Source organism: Martes martes (genome assembly GCF_963455335.1).
Source record: "Martes martes genome assembly, chromosome: 3".
In the NCBI taxonomy this organism is placed as follows: Eukaryota; Metazoa; Chordata; class Mammalia; order Carnivora; family Mustelidae; genus Martes; species Martes martes.
The window spans coordinates 137,262,325-137,278,629 of record NC_137890.1 but is presented as its reverse complement, the minus strand read 5'-3'; the positions used below and the strand labels follow the sequence as shown (position 1 = coordinate 137,278,629).

General features: G+C 36.4%; 1 protein-coding gene across 2 annotated transcripts in view; it reads right to left on the bottom strand.

The window, feature by feature from the left end:
- The window catches only part of KCNH7 (potassium voltage-gated channel subfamily H member 7), a gene marked incomplete at both ends in the record, with an annotated part of 472,381 nt that overhangs the window by 261,565 nt on the left and 194,511 nt on the right, over positions 1–16,305 (bottom strand). The gene's annotated exons all lie outside the window — the stretch shown is intronic.

Here is a 16,305-nt window from a genome sequence, read left to right as displayed (position 1 = left end):
ATTTAGAATTCATGCTTAAAATGTCTCCTTTCCAAAGTGATGTTTAAGTTGTATTTATTTAGCACATTTTCCTATTTGGCAGCAAAAACGTTTTATCGGGTGGCATTATTTCATGGAGATAGCCTAAAATTAGCACTATCAAATGAGGGGTAAATCAGAATCTTAGCCAAAGATGGAGACACAGAGGAAAAGATTAAATGTATCTAAAACATTGATCTTCTTTTGGGAAAAGATTTGTCACTGAATGTTGTCCAGTTTTTACCTGAATCATTATGTCTGTAGAACATTCATTACAGATGCTGCCAAGTACTGTCAACCAAAGAGCCAATGTCATGTTGATTGCTATTTACTGCTAGTTGTTGGACCCTCATTGTATTTCCTAGTCCATGCAAAATCAGCCTTGGCTGGCTTCTCACATTCACTTTTTCTCACTGTCTAGATAAATTTTTCTATTTTGTTTCCAGGTCTGGATGATTTAGGGCTCCAGTACTTTAATGCCAAAGAAACGAATTAACATGAAAATTCTGTGACATGACATAGCCATCACATTATCACATACTGCATATGTCATAACACACAGTGAATTTTTTAATACACTGACTACAGTCAGTTGCTTTTTAGATATTTTTTCTTTATGTAAATGGAAGCAATGTATCCCATTGACATGAATAAAACCAAAAAATCCCACCAGATTAGCCTACAAATTCCTTGAGGACAAGAAAGCAAGCTGCTCATTCTATTTTTCTCCACAAGGCCTAAGTCTTGTACTGTGCTTGGCAAAGGCAGCCAGATACGTGCCGCTGAGTAAGAGCTTGTCTTTGTCATTTGCAATTTAACTCTCAACCTCTACCTTTCCCCCAAGTTATTCCTCTACCTAATCTAGTGCCACCCAGCTTACTAGGTAAGTATCTGCTCTGTGGACTATCCTTTGGTCAACCTGCATTAGTGGAAGAAACATATCAGGTAGTTCTAAGTGACCAAAATTTTGAATTCTATTCTTTAATCCATTTGGCTCATTATAAAGCTGACGTGTTAATCTCCACTTGATCCTGGAGAAGAAGAATGGTTGTAATTTGTTGGCTCCTGTTGACCCAAATATTTAATACTGTTAGTTTGCATGTTAGCTGATGAAAAGTTCTAGTCTGTCTTCTCTCTTAGTGTTCATATTTGCATTATGTTTTGATAGTTCCATGTGAGAAACACAATGTTTTAATTCAAAGTGGGTACTATGACGGAGGGAACTTAGACTTAGTAGTGAGCCTGCAGGAGAACATTTTTGTAGCAAAATGCATCTTCAAATCTTATCATTCAAAGGAAACCATACTCCAGGTACAGGTAGGATACTTGAGGATAACGTTCTTGGCTACTTTATTTTTGTCACAGAAGTGGTATTTCCGTCTAGAGGTAGACTCTGAACATTTCTAGGCCCACCTTCAAAGACCAGGAGTTAAGCTGTAAAAGTGCTGCTGATCAATGGAAAAACATTTCAGGGGGCCAAAACAGTCACTAGAGGTATATAAATTTAGATTCTGTTTCAGATTATTACTCTTAAGAAAGGATTTGTGCTCAATCATCATTTGAATTTTTTCTACTAATTTTGAGTCAATTTTTCAAATGCTGATTTGAATGTCAAGTAAGGTCATCTTATATACATTGCTATTTGGGGTAATTCTAACAATGTAGTAATGACTGGAGCATATAGCAAAATAGATTTTTGCATTTTGAAAGCAGAAGAGGAATTTTTCAGCACTCTTACTGAATCTTATTGGTAGACAAGATGTCATATTGTTAACTCTGGGGAGTTGCTGAAATAGGCATAAATAAAAGCATGAATTTTAAAAGTAACCAGAATTTAAGACCAAAAAAGCAAAGCCCAGGAAGAGTTACTGAACATGTCTGGTAACTATAGGCAATGTGTTCTAGAAAAGTGGAGTTATTCCCAAGGAATATGTAGTCTTTGCATGTAAACATTCACTCTCTGGCTAATATCTAGGAGTATAAATTAATATATTATTGAAAGAGTGCCAGACAAAGTGTTATTCTGAATTTGAGGGAGCCAGTCAAAGAAAGAATCCTGAAAAAGTGAGCTTAGGCCAGGGTTAAAGAGGGGATAGTAGAGGGAGATGGGAGGGATGGGGTGGCTAGGTGATGGACATTATGAAGGGTATGTGCTGTAGTGAACATTGTGAATTGTGTAAGACAGTTGAATCACACACAGACCTGTACCCCTGAAACAAATAATACATATTATGTTAATTTAAAAAAAATAAATGGAGGGGAAGAAAAGAGGGAATAGGAATATACTGGTAACCTATAAGCTATTTTTAGCATATTCCCACATATACATTTATTATCCATCTAAATCAAATTTTTCCAACCTTGGCACTATAACATTTTGGGTCAGATAATTATGTGTTATGGGGGGCTGTCCTATGAATTATAGAAAGTTCAGCAGAACAGAACCTACTACTCCAGTTGGAGCAACCAAAAATGTCCCCAGACATTGCCAAATGTCCCTTGGGGTAGGGATAAGATCATTGCCCTTAACTCCAAAGGACCACTGATCTAACCACATTATTATAGGAGAATCTTTCATTTGATACTCATGGTCTAATAATAACAGTGATAACAGCTAAAATTCAAATTTTAGCTGTTATGGTAATGTGCTAAGTATTTCACCAATATCCTTTCAGTCATTTCTCACAAGTTTGTGAGATAGGCAGATACATTTAGTATCAAGATTTAAAAATATTGAATTTAAGTTTATGGGACAAATGAATACATTGTACCATTTTGCGGATAAAGAAACTGAAGCTTACAGGAGTTATGAAACTTGTCCAGGGTAACACTACTAGGAAGGGATAGAGCATGGAATCACACCTCGTTCTCACTACCTCAAAGTCCATGCATGCAAGAGCTACATTACAAGATTTTCCAACACAACTTTTACTTTAACTGTAATAAAAACAAACAAACAAAAAACTGACATAAAAGTTAACCATATGCTGAGATTAAAATATCAGAAAGTCTGAAAGCCTGAATGTTTTCCCCCTAAGATCAGGAAGAAAGCAAAAATGTCCATTGACAGAACCGTTATTTAATATAGTGATAAAAATTCTAGTCAGTGCAGTAACGCAAAACAAGGAAGTAAAAGGCATCCAGACTGGAAAGAATAAAAAAATGTCCTTATTTGTAGATGACATGACTGTCTACATAAAAAATCCCCCAAAATTTGCCAAAAAACCTCCAGAACTAATAAATGTGTTCAAAAATGTCATAGGATACAAGGTAAACATATAAAAATCAATTTTATTTTTATATACTAGCAATGAGCCAAATTTAAAATGATGCCATTTCTAATCAACAAATATATATGTATTTTATTTAGTTTCTCATTAATTAATATTTTAATATAAATAAATAAATAATTAAAGGGAAAGAAGGAGGCAAGATGGCAGAAGAGTAGGGGACTTCGTTTCATCTTGTCCCTTGAATTTGGCTAGGTATCTATCAAATCATTCTGAATGCCTACAAGTTCAAACTGAGATGTAAGAAAAGAATTGCTGGAATTCTAAAAATGGAAAAGTGACCAATTTTGCAAGGTAAGAGGTATGGAGATGTGAATCTGAGGGGATATATTGGAAGATAAACGGTGGGGGAAGGAAGCCTCCATAAGCTGGCACCAGAAAGCGATATAGTCCCAGAGTGCAAAATCAGAACTTTTAGAAGTCTGCTCCAGTGAGAGATGTCACTGCCCAAAAGGTGCTCAGGTGGCAAACTGGGGCAGAATCCTAGGTGGGACAATGTGGTCTCAGGATCCCTAGGGTCACAGAAAGAACGGGGAGTGCCTGAGCTGGCAGAGTTCCCAAGCACTGGAGTGGGGAACCGGCTATAGTTAGCAAGACTGGCAATGGGCTCTCAGTTCCATTTGCCCTAAAGCATGAACCACGGCAGGATCCCACCACTGGTCTTGCAGAGCAGGGGCCCTGCAAGAAACAGAAACTCGGGGACCTTCCTCCCTCCCCAAGGAGGATTGGCTTGGGTGTGCACCACAGACGTCTGCAGAGTTTGTGCACACAAAAGTTAAGACTGCTTTTCCCTGAGGGTTTACTAAAGACGGGGGGCTGCTATCTTTTAGCTCTGGAGCTGCAGATGGGGCCCCGCCATTTTTATTTTCATCTTCTAAAACAGCATGGAAAGTCTTCAGGGAACAAAAGCCACATAGAGCAACTTGAAGCAGCTTACACTGAGACCGGCCCCTTGGCAAGAATCAGTGTAACTCTGCCTAGGCAAAGACACCTGAGAATCATTGCAGCAGGACACTCCCCCAGAAGACCAGCTGGATCATCAGGGGAATACCAAGTTTACAGAGCACACAGTTCTGTAAAACTCCAGCACTAACTAGGGGGAAATAGTATATAGAATGAAAGGTTTTTCCCTCAAGATTCTTTTATGTTTCAGTTTAAAATTTTCATTTTCTTTTTTCCTTTACAAATAGTTTCTTATTTTATCAACCCTTTATTTTTAAACATTTTTTTAACTTTCATTTTTACATTTACATTTTATAGATATATTCTACACTTTTTGTTTCCTTTCACTTTATTCAATTTCATTTTTGCATATATTTTGCTTTCTTTACAATTTTGCAATTTAGTGTCTTCTAACAAACAGACAAAAATACACCCAGGATGAAGTGGATCACCCTGTTTTGTTCACCTGGGAGGTTATATTCCCTCCTTTTCCCCTCTTCTTCTTCTTCTTCTTCTTTTTTGTTTTTTGTTTTTTTGTTTTGTTTATGACCTCTTTGGTATTTCACCTGGGTCATGGTTGATATGGTTGATATTTTTTATTTTGTCCTCTTGTTCATCCACTCTTCTCCAGGCAAAATGACTAGAAGGAGGAATTCACAACAAAAGAAACCAGAGGTAACACTCTCTGCCACAGGTCTAATATGGATATAAGTAAAATGTCAGAGCTGGAATTCAGGATAATTATTATAAAGTTACTGGCAGGGCTTGAAAAAAGCATAAAAGACATAGAGAATCCCTTAATGCAGAAATAAAATCTAATCAGGCTGAAATTAAAAATGTTTTAACTGATATGGAGTCTAAGATTAATGTTCTAACAGCTAGGGTAAATGAGGCAGAAGAGAGAGTTGGTGACATAGAAGACAAAATGATGGAAAGGAAGGCTGAGGAAAATGGAGAAAAACAACTAATGGACCTTGAGGGGAGACTTCAAGAAATCAGCAATATCATTAAATGAAACAATATTAAAATTATTGAGGTACCAGAGGAAGAAGAAAGAGAGAGAGGGGGAGAGACAGAAGGTATATTTTGGCAAATCATAGCTGAAATCTGGAGAAGAAAAAGGCATTCAAGTGTAAGAGGTAGCGAGAACCCCCCTTAAAATCCATAAAAATAGATCAACACCTGGATAAATAATAGTGAAGCTTGCAAATTCAGAGATAAAGAGAAAATCCTGGAAGCAGGTACAGACAAGAACTCCTTAACCTACAGGGTAAGAACATTAGACTGGCAGCGACCTGGCAGGCCAGAAAGGATTCACATGATAGATTCAGGGTACTAAATGAGAAAAACATGCAGCCAAGAATGCTTTATCCAGTAACACTGTCATTCAGAATGGAAGGAGAGAAAAAGAGATTCCAGGACAAACAGAAACTAAAACTAAACCAGCCCTGAAAGAAATAGTAAAGAGGATCCTGTGAGTGAAGAGAGCGGAAAAGTAACATAGACCAGAAAGAAACAGAGACAATCTATAGAAACAAGGACTTGACAGGCAATACAATGGCACTAAATTCATATCTTTCAAGTTACTCTGAATGTAAATGGGCTAAATGTTCCAAACAAAAAACAGAGAGGATCAGACTGGATTAAAAAAAAAAAACAAGACCCATCCATATTCTGTCTATAAGAGACCAATTTTAGACTTAAAGACACCTCCAGAATGAAAGTGGAGGGGTGGAGAAGGATTTATCATGCTAATGGACATCATAAGAAAGCTGGGATAACAATCCTCATAGCAGACAAATCGGATTTTATTTTTTTTTTTAAGATTTTATTTATTTATTTGACACAGAGAGAGAGATCACAAGTAGGCAGAGAGGCAGGCAGAGAGAGGGAGGGAAGCAGGCTCCCTGCTGAGCAGAGAGCCCGATGTGGGACTCCATCCCAGGACCCTGAGATCATGACCTGAGCTGAAGGCAGAGGCTTTAACCCACTGAGCCACCCAGGTGCCCCGACAAATCGGATTTTAAACCAAAGACTGTAGTAAGAGATGAAGAGGGACATTATATAATACTTAAAGGGTCTATCCAAAAAGAAGATTTAAAAATTATAAATATTGATGCTTCTAAATTGGGAGCAGCTAATTATATAAGCCAATTAATAACAAAATTAAAGAAACACATTGATAATAATACAATAATAGCAGGGGACTTCAACACCCCACTCACAGCAATGGACAGATCACCTAAGCAGATCAAGAAGGAAACAAGGGCTTTGAATGACATACTAGACCACATGGACTTCACAGATATATACAGAGAATCCCATTCTAAAGTAACAAGATACACATTCTTCTCAAGTGCACATGGAACATTCTCCAGAATAGATAACATACTGGGTCACAAATCAGGTCTCAATTGGTACCGAAACACTGGGATTATTCCCTGCATATTTTCAGAGCATAGTGCTTTGAAACTTGAACTCAATCACAGGAGGAAATTTGGAAGGAACTCAAATACTTGGACATTAAAGAGCATCCTACTAAAGAATGAATAGGTCAACCAGGAAATTAAAGAAGAATTTTAAAAACTCATGGAAACAAATGAAAATGAAAACATAACCTTTTAAAACCTTTGGTATACAGCAAAGGTGGTCCTAAGAGGGAAGTACATAGCAATACAAGCCTTTCTCAAAAAATTAGAAAAGTCTCAAACACACAAGCTAACCTTACATCTAAAGGAGCTGGAGAAAGAACAGTAAATAAAACCTAACCCAACCAGGAGAAGAGGAATAATAAAGATTAGAGCAGAAATCAATGAAATATAAACCAAAATAACAGTAGGAAAAATAAATGAAACTAGAAGCTGGTTCTTTGAAAGAATTAATAAGATTGATAAACCCCCAGCCAGACTTATTTAAAAAAAAGAGAAAGTACCCAAATTAATAAAATCATGAGTGAAAGAGGAGAGATCATAACCAACACCAAAGAAATGCAAACAATTTTTTTAAAGATTTTATTTATTTATTTGACAGACAGAGAGAGTAGGCAGAGACAAGTAGACAGACAAGTAGGCAGAGAGGCAGGCAGAGAGAGGAGGAAGCAGGCTCCCCGAAGAGCAGAGAGCCCAATGTGGGGCTCAATCCCAGGACCCCGGGATCATGACCTGAGCTGAAAGCAGAGGCTTTAACCCACTGAGCCACCCAGGCGCCCGAAATGCAAACAATTTTAAGAATATATTATAAGCAACTATATGCCAACAAATTAGGCAATGTGGAAGAAATGGATGCATTCCTGGAAATTTATAAACTACCAAAACTGAAACAGGAAGAAATAGAAAACCTGAACAGACTGATAACCAGCAAGGAAATTGAAGCAGCAATCAAAAATCTCCCAACAAACAAGAGTCCAGGGCTGAATGGCTTCCAAGGGGAATTCCACCAAACATTTAAAGAAGAAATAATACCCACTCCTCTGAAGCTCTTTCAAAATTAGAAATATAATAAAACTTCCAAACTCGTTCTGTGAGGCCAGCATTACTTTGATCCCAAAACTAAACTAAGACCCCATCAAGAAGGAGACTTACAGACCAATATCCCCAATGAACATGGGTGCAAAAACTCTCACCAAAATACTAGCAATAGGATCCAACAGTACATTAAAAGGATTATTCACCATGACCTGGCAGGGTTTATTCCTGGGCTGCAAGGATGGCTCAACATTTGCAAATCAATCAATGTGATACATCATATTAATAAAAGAAAGAATAAGAACTGTATGATCCTCCCAGAAAAAGCATTTGACAAAATACAGTATCCTTTCTTGATTAAAACTCTCTGCAGTGTAGGGATAGAGGAAATATATCTCAATATCATAAAAGCCATTTACGAAAAGCCCACAGCAAATATCATTCTCAATGGGGAAAAACTGAGAGTCTTTCCCTAAGGTCAAGAACACCACAGGGATGACCACTCTTACTGCTACTGTTCAACATAGCAGTAACTTAGAAATCCTAGGCTCAGCAATCAGACAACAAAAAGAAATAAAATGCATTCAAATTGGCAAAGAAGAAGTCAAACTCTCATTTTTTGCAGATGACATGATACTTTATGTAAAAACCCAAAAGATTCAACCCCCAAATCACTAGAACTCATACAGAAATTCAGGAACATGGCAGGATATAAAGTCAGTGCAAAAAAATCAGTTGCATTTCTATATACTAACAATGAGACAGAAGAAAGAGAAATTAAGATCTTGATTGCATTTACAATTGCACCAAAAACCATAAGATACCTAGGAATAAACCTAACCAAAGAGGTAAAGGATCTGTACTCTAAAAACTACAGAACACTTATGAGAGAAATTGAAGAAGACACAAAGATTTGGAAAAACATTCCATGCTCATGGATTGGAATAATAAATACTTCTAAAATGTCTATGTTACCCAGAGCAATCGATACTTTTAATGCAATCCCTATCAAAATACCATTGACATTTCTCACAGAGCTGGAATAATAATCCTAAAATTTGTATGCAACCAGAAAAAACCCCAAATAGGGGAATGTTGAAAAACAAAACAAAACAAAACAACAACAACAAAAAAACAAAGCTGGGGCATCACAATTCCAGACTTCAAGCTCTATTACAAAGCTGTAATCATCAAGATAGTATGGCACTGGTACAAAAACAGACACAGATCAAAGGAACAGAATAGATAACCCAGAAATGGGACTCTCAACTCTAAGGTCAACTAATCTTTGACAAAGCAGGAAAGAATATCCAATGAAAAAGAACAATCTCTTCAATAAATGGTGCTGGGAGAACTGGACAGCCGCATGTAGAAGAACGAAATTGGACCATTTTCTTACACCATACACAAATATAAACTCAAGTGGATGAAAGAGACGGGATGTGAGACAGGAATCCATCAAAATCCTAGAGAACACAGGCACCAACTTCTGTGACCTCAGCTGCAGCAACCTTTTGCTAGACATTTCTCCAAAGGCAAGGGGGAAAAAAAGCAAAAATGAACACTGGGATTTCACCAAGATAAAAAGCTTTTGCACAGCAAAGGAAAAGTCAAAAAAACTAAAAGGCAACTTACAGAATGGGAGAAGATATTTGCAAATGGCATATCAGATAAAAGGCTAGTATCCAGATCTATAAAGAACTTAGTAAGCTCTTCATCCAAAAACAAATGATCCAGTCAAGAAATGGGCAGAAGACATGAAGAGACATTTCTCCACATTAGACTTACTAATGGCCAACAAACACATGAAAAATGCTCCACCTCACTTGTCATCAGGGAAATACAAATCAAAACTAGAATGAGATACTACCTTATACCAGTTAGAACAGCTAAAATTAACCAGACAGGAAAAAAACAAAAGTTGGCGAGAATGCGGAAAAAAAGGGAACCCTCTTACACTGTTGGTGGGAATGCAAGCTCGTACAACTACTCTGGAAAACAGTATGGAAGTTCCTCAAGAACTTAAAAATAGAGCTACCCTACAACCCAGCAATGGCACTACTAGGTATTTGTCCCAAAGATACAAATGTATGGGCCTGAAGGGGCACCTGCACCCCAATGTTTCTAGGAGAAATGTCCACAATAGCCAAAATATGGAAAGAGCCCAGATATCTATCAACAGATGAATGGATAAAGAAGATGTGGTATATGTGTGTGTGTACACACATGCACACACAATGGAATATTACTCAGCCATCAGAAAGAATTAATACTTACTTTTTACACCAACGTGGATAGACTGGAAGGTATTATGCTGAACAAAATAAGCCAGTCAGAGAAAGACAATTATCATATAGTTTTACTCATATGTGGAATGTAAGAAACAGCACAGAAAATCATTGGGAAAGGGAGGGAAAAGTGAATGGGAAGTCATCAGAGAGGGAGAAAAACCATGAGAGACTTTGAATTATAGGAAGAAAACTGAGGGTTGCTGGAAGGGAGGGGAGTGGAGGGATGGGATAATTAGGTGATGGGCATTAAGGAAGGTATGTTATGTGATGAGCACTGGGTGTTTTATGCAATCGATGAATTACTGAACACTTCATCTGGAACTAATGATGTACTATATGTTGGCTAATTGAATCTAAATAAAATAAATACATAATTAAATAAAATAAATACTTAAAGGTAAACCTAACAAATATGTATAGAACTTGTATAGGGAGGCCACAAAACGCTGATGAAAGAAAATGAAGAAGATTTATAACTATAACTATAATATATATTTATATTTGTATTAATTTATATAACATTATAAATAAATGGAGAGCTATATGTTCATGGATTGAAAGAGCCAACAGTAAAGATTTCAATTCTCTCCAAATTGGTATGCAGTTTTAACACAATTCCTATCAAAATCTCAGCAAGATTTTTAAAAGAAGATAGAGATAAAATTATAAAAACTTTATATGGACAGGAAAAGGAACTAGAACAGTTAGAACAATTCTGAAAAAAATGAAGTGGAAAATCTAAGTCTATATGATTTCAATATAATTATGAAGATGTGTAATATTAGTAGAGCATAGATGTACAAATCAATGAAACAGAACAGGGAATCCAGAAACAGACACACACAAAAATGCCCTAGTGATACTTTACAAAGGTGCAGAAGCAACTCAGTTGAGGAAAGATAACATTTTCAACAGTAATAACAACAAGAAAAAGGAATCTCAACCTAAGTCTCAAATCTTATATAAAAATTAATTAAAATGCATCACAGGCTTAAATGTAAAGTGTAAGTCAACAAAATTTTTAGAAAAAAACATAGGAGAAAATCTCTAAGATCTAGACTAGGGGAAGAGTTCTTAGACTTGACACCAAAATCATAGTCCAGAAAATTAAAAAAAAAAAAAGATAATTCGGGCTGCATCAGAATCAACAACACTGATAAAAATGACAAGCCACAGAATGGGAGAAAGTATCTGCAAACCACATATCCAAAAAAGGACTAGTACCTACTATGTATAATGAACTCTCAAAACTCAACAGTAATAGAACGAACAACTCAATTAGAAAACGGTGCTCGCTTCGGCAGCACATATACTAAAACTCAATTAGAAAACGGACAAAAGGCATGAAGAGTTGTTCTACTGAAGAGTATATATAGAAGCAAATAATCACATGGAAAGATGTTCACTTTCTTGACATTAGGAAAATACAAGTTAAAGCCATAATGAAATACTACTGTGCATCTATCAAATAGCTAAAATAAAAATACTGACAAAATCAAATGCTAGTGAGAATTTAGAGAAACTGGATCACTCATATATTGCTGGAAAGGCCACTCTGCAAAGACAATTTGAGAGTTTCTTAAAAAAATAAACGTGTAACTACCACATGATAAAGCAATTGCATTCCTGGGAATTTATCCCAAAGACGTGAAAACTTGTGTTTATACAAAACTTGTGTTTATATAAAACTTGTATATGAATGTTTATAGCAGTTTTATTCGTAGCAGCCAAATCCCTGAAATAACACAGATGCCATTCAACAGATGAATGGTTAAACAAAACTGTGGTACATCTATACCATGGAATACTACTCAGCAATAAAATGAACTAATAATACATGCAAAAACCTGGATGAAAAACCAGGGAACTATGCTGATGAGAAAAAGCTAATACCAACATGTTATATACTGTATTATTCTATTTATATAACATTCTGGAAATTAAAAAAAAAAACTGTAGAAATGGAGAGCAGATTCATGGTTGCAAGGAGTCAGTAAGGGTGTTGGTAGACGGGAAAGTAAGAGTGATCACTAAGGGATGCTAGTTGTGATAAAACTGTTCTGTATCTTGAGTATATAGATGATAATATCCTGGTTGCTATCTTTTTAAAAAAAATTATTTATTTATTTGATAGACAGAGATCACAAGTAGGCAAAGAGGCACACAGAGAGAGAGAGTTAGAGCAAAGAGCCTGATGCAGGGCTCAATCCCAGGACTCTGGGATCATGACCTGAGCTAAAAGCATAGGCTTTAACTCACTGAGCCACCCAGGTGCCCCCTGGTTGCTATCTTGTAGCATGTTTTTCAAGATGTTACCAGAAACTAGGTAAAGGGTACATGGAATCTCTCTACTATTTCTCATAACTGTATTTCTTACAATTATCTCAAATTTAAAAAAAAAGATTAAAAACTATGGCATAGAGAAAATGGTAAAGAGTCTGAGACATTTGGATAAGTTTAATAATTGACAAGCCTTAACCATACTTTTTAACCATTTCACTTTCAATGAAACCCAGGCAGTCATTTTCTTTTATTTGCTCATTAAGAAAAAGGACAATAATGTGGCCATGTGGAGTATATCTTTCAAGAGGAACTAAAGACTCCCAAACTCAATAAATTCTACTAGGTAGGTATAGAGTATGGGAAATTTTGCCTTGATTAAACTCTGTCTTAAGTCCTGCCCAATCTTACCAGGACAAATCTGTTCAGGTTTTCTGAAGGCTCCGCAGTGATGGCTCCTGTCTAGACTCTGAAAGCACTCACTGGTACACATAACTCAGCGAGTATAGTAATCATAGCAGCAAATACATATCAACTAGCCCCTATACGTAAAACAATTTGCTAGAACACAGTGCCTTTTGTATTATTATCTTGTCTTTTAATTTTTATGTTAATTTCTATCTGTACATGCTTTTCTAACAAAATTAAACAAATGGATAGCAAGGCCCTTAAGGTGAATTCTTGTCTCTGAATCTTGTCTGTGTATCCATTATGACTTTAATACAATGTTTTGTGTGCAGTAGGAATACAGCATATATTTTTTTGAAATAGGTGATTAACTATAGGGTTCTCAGTTTAGCTATTTACAGTGCCTTCTCGGGGAAAGGCACAGAATACATTGTGAGGTATTCTTGAAGGGGTGTGTTGTTGTCAGTATTTGAATGATTCAGGAAAGATCATATCTGCTGCCAAAATGCTTTTCACTTGGATCACACTTTGCTGCCTCCTGGGGACCAGAGAATAGCAGGCAGCAGAAACACCTGCATGCGTCTGCTGGAAGCCACAGAGAAGCCTGGGGTAACACTTGCTCCACTTAAAATCCACATCAGCATGCAGTTGTTTTCTTGCTGTTCTGGAATGGAGAGTAGAGAACCAGGACGCTGAAAACCAGGAGGTTACTTAGCACTAGGTAGCCAGAAAAGAACCAAGTAATAATGTTCCGGAGATTTCAGAATGTGTTTACTGTTATGCTGAACCAGTTTAATGACGAAAAGCCTAGCGGTCAAATTATGGGCATTTGGGGAAGTATAAGACGAAAGAGTGCTTATGGTTGGAGAATTTTAAAAATACTTTACGGAGTGAAATGGAGAGAAAATAGAAATATTTATGCAATTAAAACTTGAAACCGTACACAGCTCAAGCTATTACTGAGAGGAATCCTTGAGTTAATGGGATTTCTTCCTTTGATATATTTTAATGACTCTAAGAACTGCCCTCCCAGTGTTTTTATGGTGATTTTTGCCAAATAATGCTAAACCAGCTTACTTTCTAACCTTATTGTATCAATTAGGGCAGCCAGCTGTCTCACAGCATCCCTAATTGATGATCATTCAAACTATTGATTTGGTTTTAGACACCACTCTGAGCAATTTATCAGAATCTATTTGCAAAAGGTCTCCCAGAATAGGCCGCTTCACTCTAATTACACTATAAATAGAGGTATAAATTTCAGAGAATCCATATGTAAAATTTAATAGCTGAAATGAAATTGCATTTACATTATGGAAAACAAAGAAATGTGTTTAATTTTTCAAAGAAAAATGCTTAATGAAGCAGACTGATATACTATCCAGTGAGAAATGTCTGCACCTATAAAAATAACGGTTCTGACTCAGAGGATTAGTGGGATTTTATAACAGAAAGTTCAAACTGGTTCCTCAGTGGACCAATTGTGTGGTTCCTGTTGATGAGCTTGGAGTCACCACCACACTACTCTTTTTCTACTTGCTACCTTGTCTTCCATCTTCAACTTCCTCTCCTCCATCATCTGTTCAGGGTTTAAGTAAGATTTTTTGGATAAATACAGGAAAAATAGGCTTGAGAAAAGGCTTGGCATCTATGCTATTTACAATTAAATTAAGCATCCCCAGTCTTCAGCTCTGAAAGGAAATTTTAGCAAGCAAAAAGTCATTTGTATGAGAAAAAAATGTTGATGGTACGTCCTTTTAGCATGTCAAGGTTTTGGGTTTTTTTTTTTTTAAGATTTTATTTATTTATTTGACAGAAAGAGAGATCACAAGTAGGCAGAGAGGCAGGCAGAGAGAGAGAGGAAACAGGCTCCCCACGGAGCAGAGAGCCTGATGCGGGGCTCGATCCCAGGACCCTGGGATCATGACCTGAGCCGAAGGCAGAGGCTTTAACCCACTGAGCCACCCAGGCGCCCCGTTACTAGCAACTCTTGATTCCAAAACAATATCCTATAGCTTTATACATTGGATCTGATTGTTTTTATCTGCCAGAAAGTTCCCTTGGTTTCTATGATACTATATTGACAACTTTTTTCTCAACAAACAGTGAGTTAAGCCATCCTGTCCAAAATAACAAAGGGCAGTTCAATGATTTGAAATCTGACAAGTATCAGGGTTTATCTGATATTGAACAAATGTAAGAACAAATACAAGATTTTAGCCATTAATATCTCTATAATGAAAACTAATAATCATTCATTTTAATAATTACATTTAAGCAGAGTCATGACCCAAAATAAGTTATTTTTTGGCTACTTTTGTGTCATATACCTAGGAGGAAGGAATCACTTTGCTTTTGCTTTTCTAAAGAAACTAACACAAGTTGCTTTCCTCAGGTGTCCTATTTCTTTTTTAATTATTTTAATTTTTCTTCTTTGAAAAACTTGGAACATCCTCATGACAAATAGACTACACTCAAATATTGCTTTATTAAAGGTCAAATACTGCTAAATGTATAGAATATCTATTTGCCTGAGGTTTCTTGACCTTAAAAAATAACAATCTTATAAATATAGTTAAGTCTTTCTGTCTCTCTCTCTATATATATACATATATACACGTACAAATTTAATTTCTAAAAATCACTACTACTTTCATTCATACTTCACTCGTGGCACTTCACAATTAGTAAAAGTTTTCTACTCTGTTTTAGCAAAACAATCTATGTTTAAGAACACTTGTGTTTTGTTTTGTTTTTAAAGACTCCCTATGGTATTATTGTTATTGCTCCTATTTGATTGAGTTCATACTTACTGAAGCATTTTTATAATCTGTAATTTTTTATTACTTTTTAAAATTTCACCATGTAACTGGAAAACAACTCTCTGTGGCTGAGCTCATTTGCAATTTTAATGAGCATGTACTGTATATTACCAGCTCCATGACTATTAAAAAAGGATATTGCTCTTTTTAGGTATGGAAAATATTAGGAAAAAATGTATCTAGATTTTCTGAGGCTATAGCCATGCAAATTTCTCACCTACTGTCCTGGTGCTTTGCAAAAGAGGCTAAGTCAATTTGTAAGTTTTCACTATGCCTTGGGCATTGGAAGAATGTGCATCAGTATTCTGTTACTTCAAGCCTTCTGTTCTCTCTCCCAGAGGAGATCATTCAGAGTTTCTGGTAACATCCAGAGAAAGTATATTTCCCTGGAAAAGCTACACTGACGCTTCATGAGACTATTTAAACTCTGTTTACGACACATCTCTCAACTCACATAATTCATCTCCTTTTCCTAGGTTGATAAGCCAATGACAGTTATTTGTCCATCTAATCCTAGAAAGACATAAATGAGTAGTTTCTAAACACCATGATTACTCCAGGAGTTTAAGAAAAAGATATGCATTCATGTGATCAAAGTAGACAAAGACTAGTTTTTTCAATGCAATGTATACAGCAAAACATGCAGCAATTAATACAGAAGGGCTTCAGTCGCGGCTCCCAGAGTCAAAAGGCTTCTGGTCCCAAGTAAAAAAGATGGAGAACCTCAGTCTATGTGTCTACCTGAGAGCACATGGGGCCATGTGAATTAGTTAAGTAGCTCCTGGCCCAC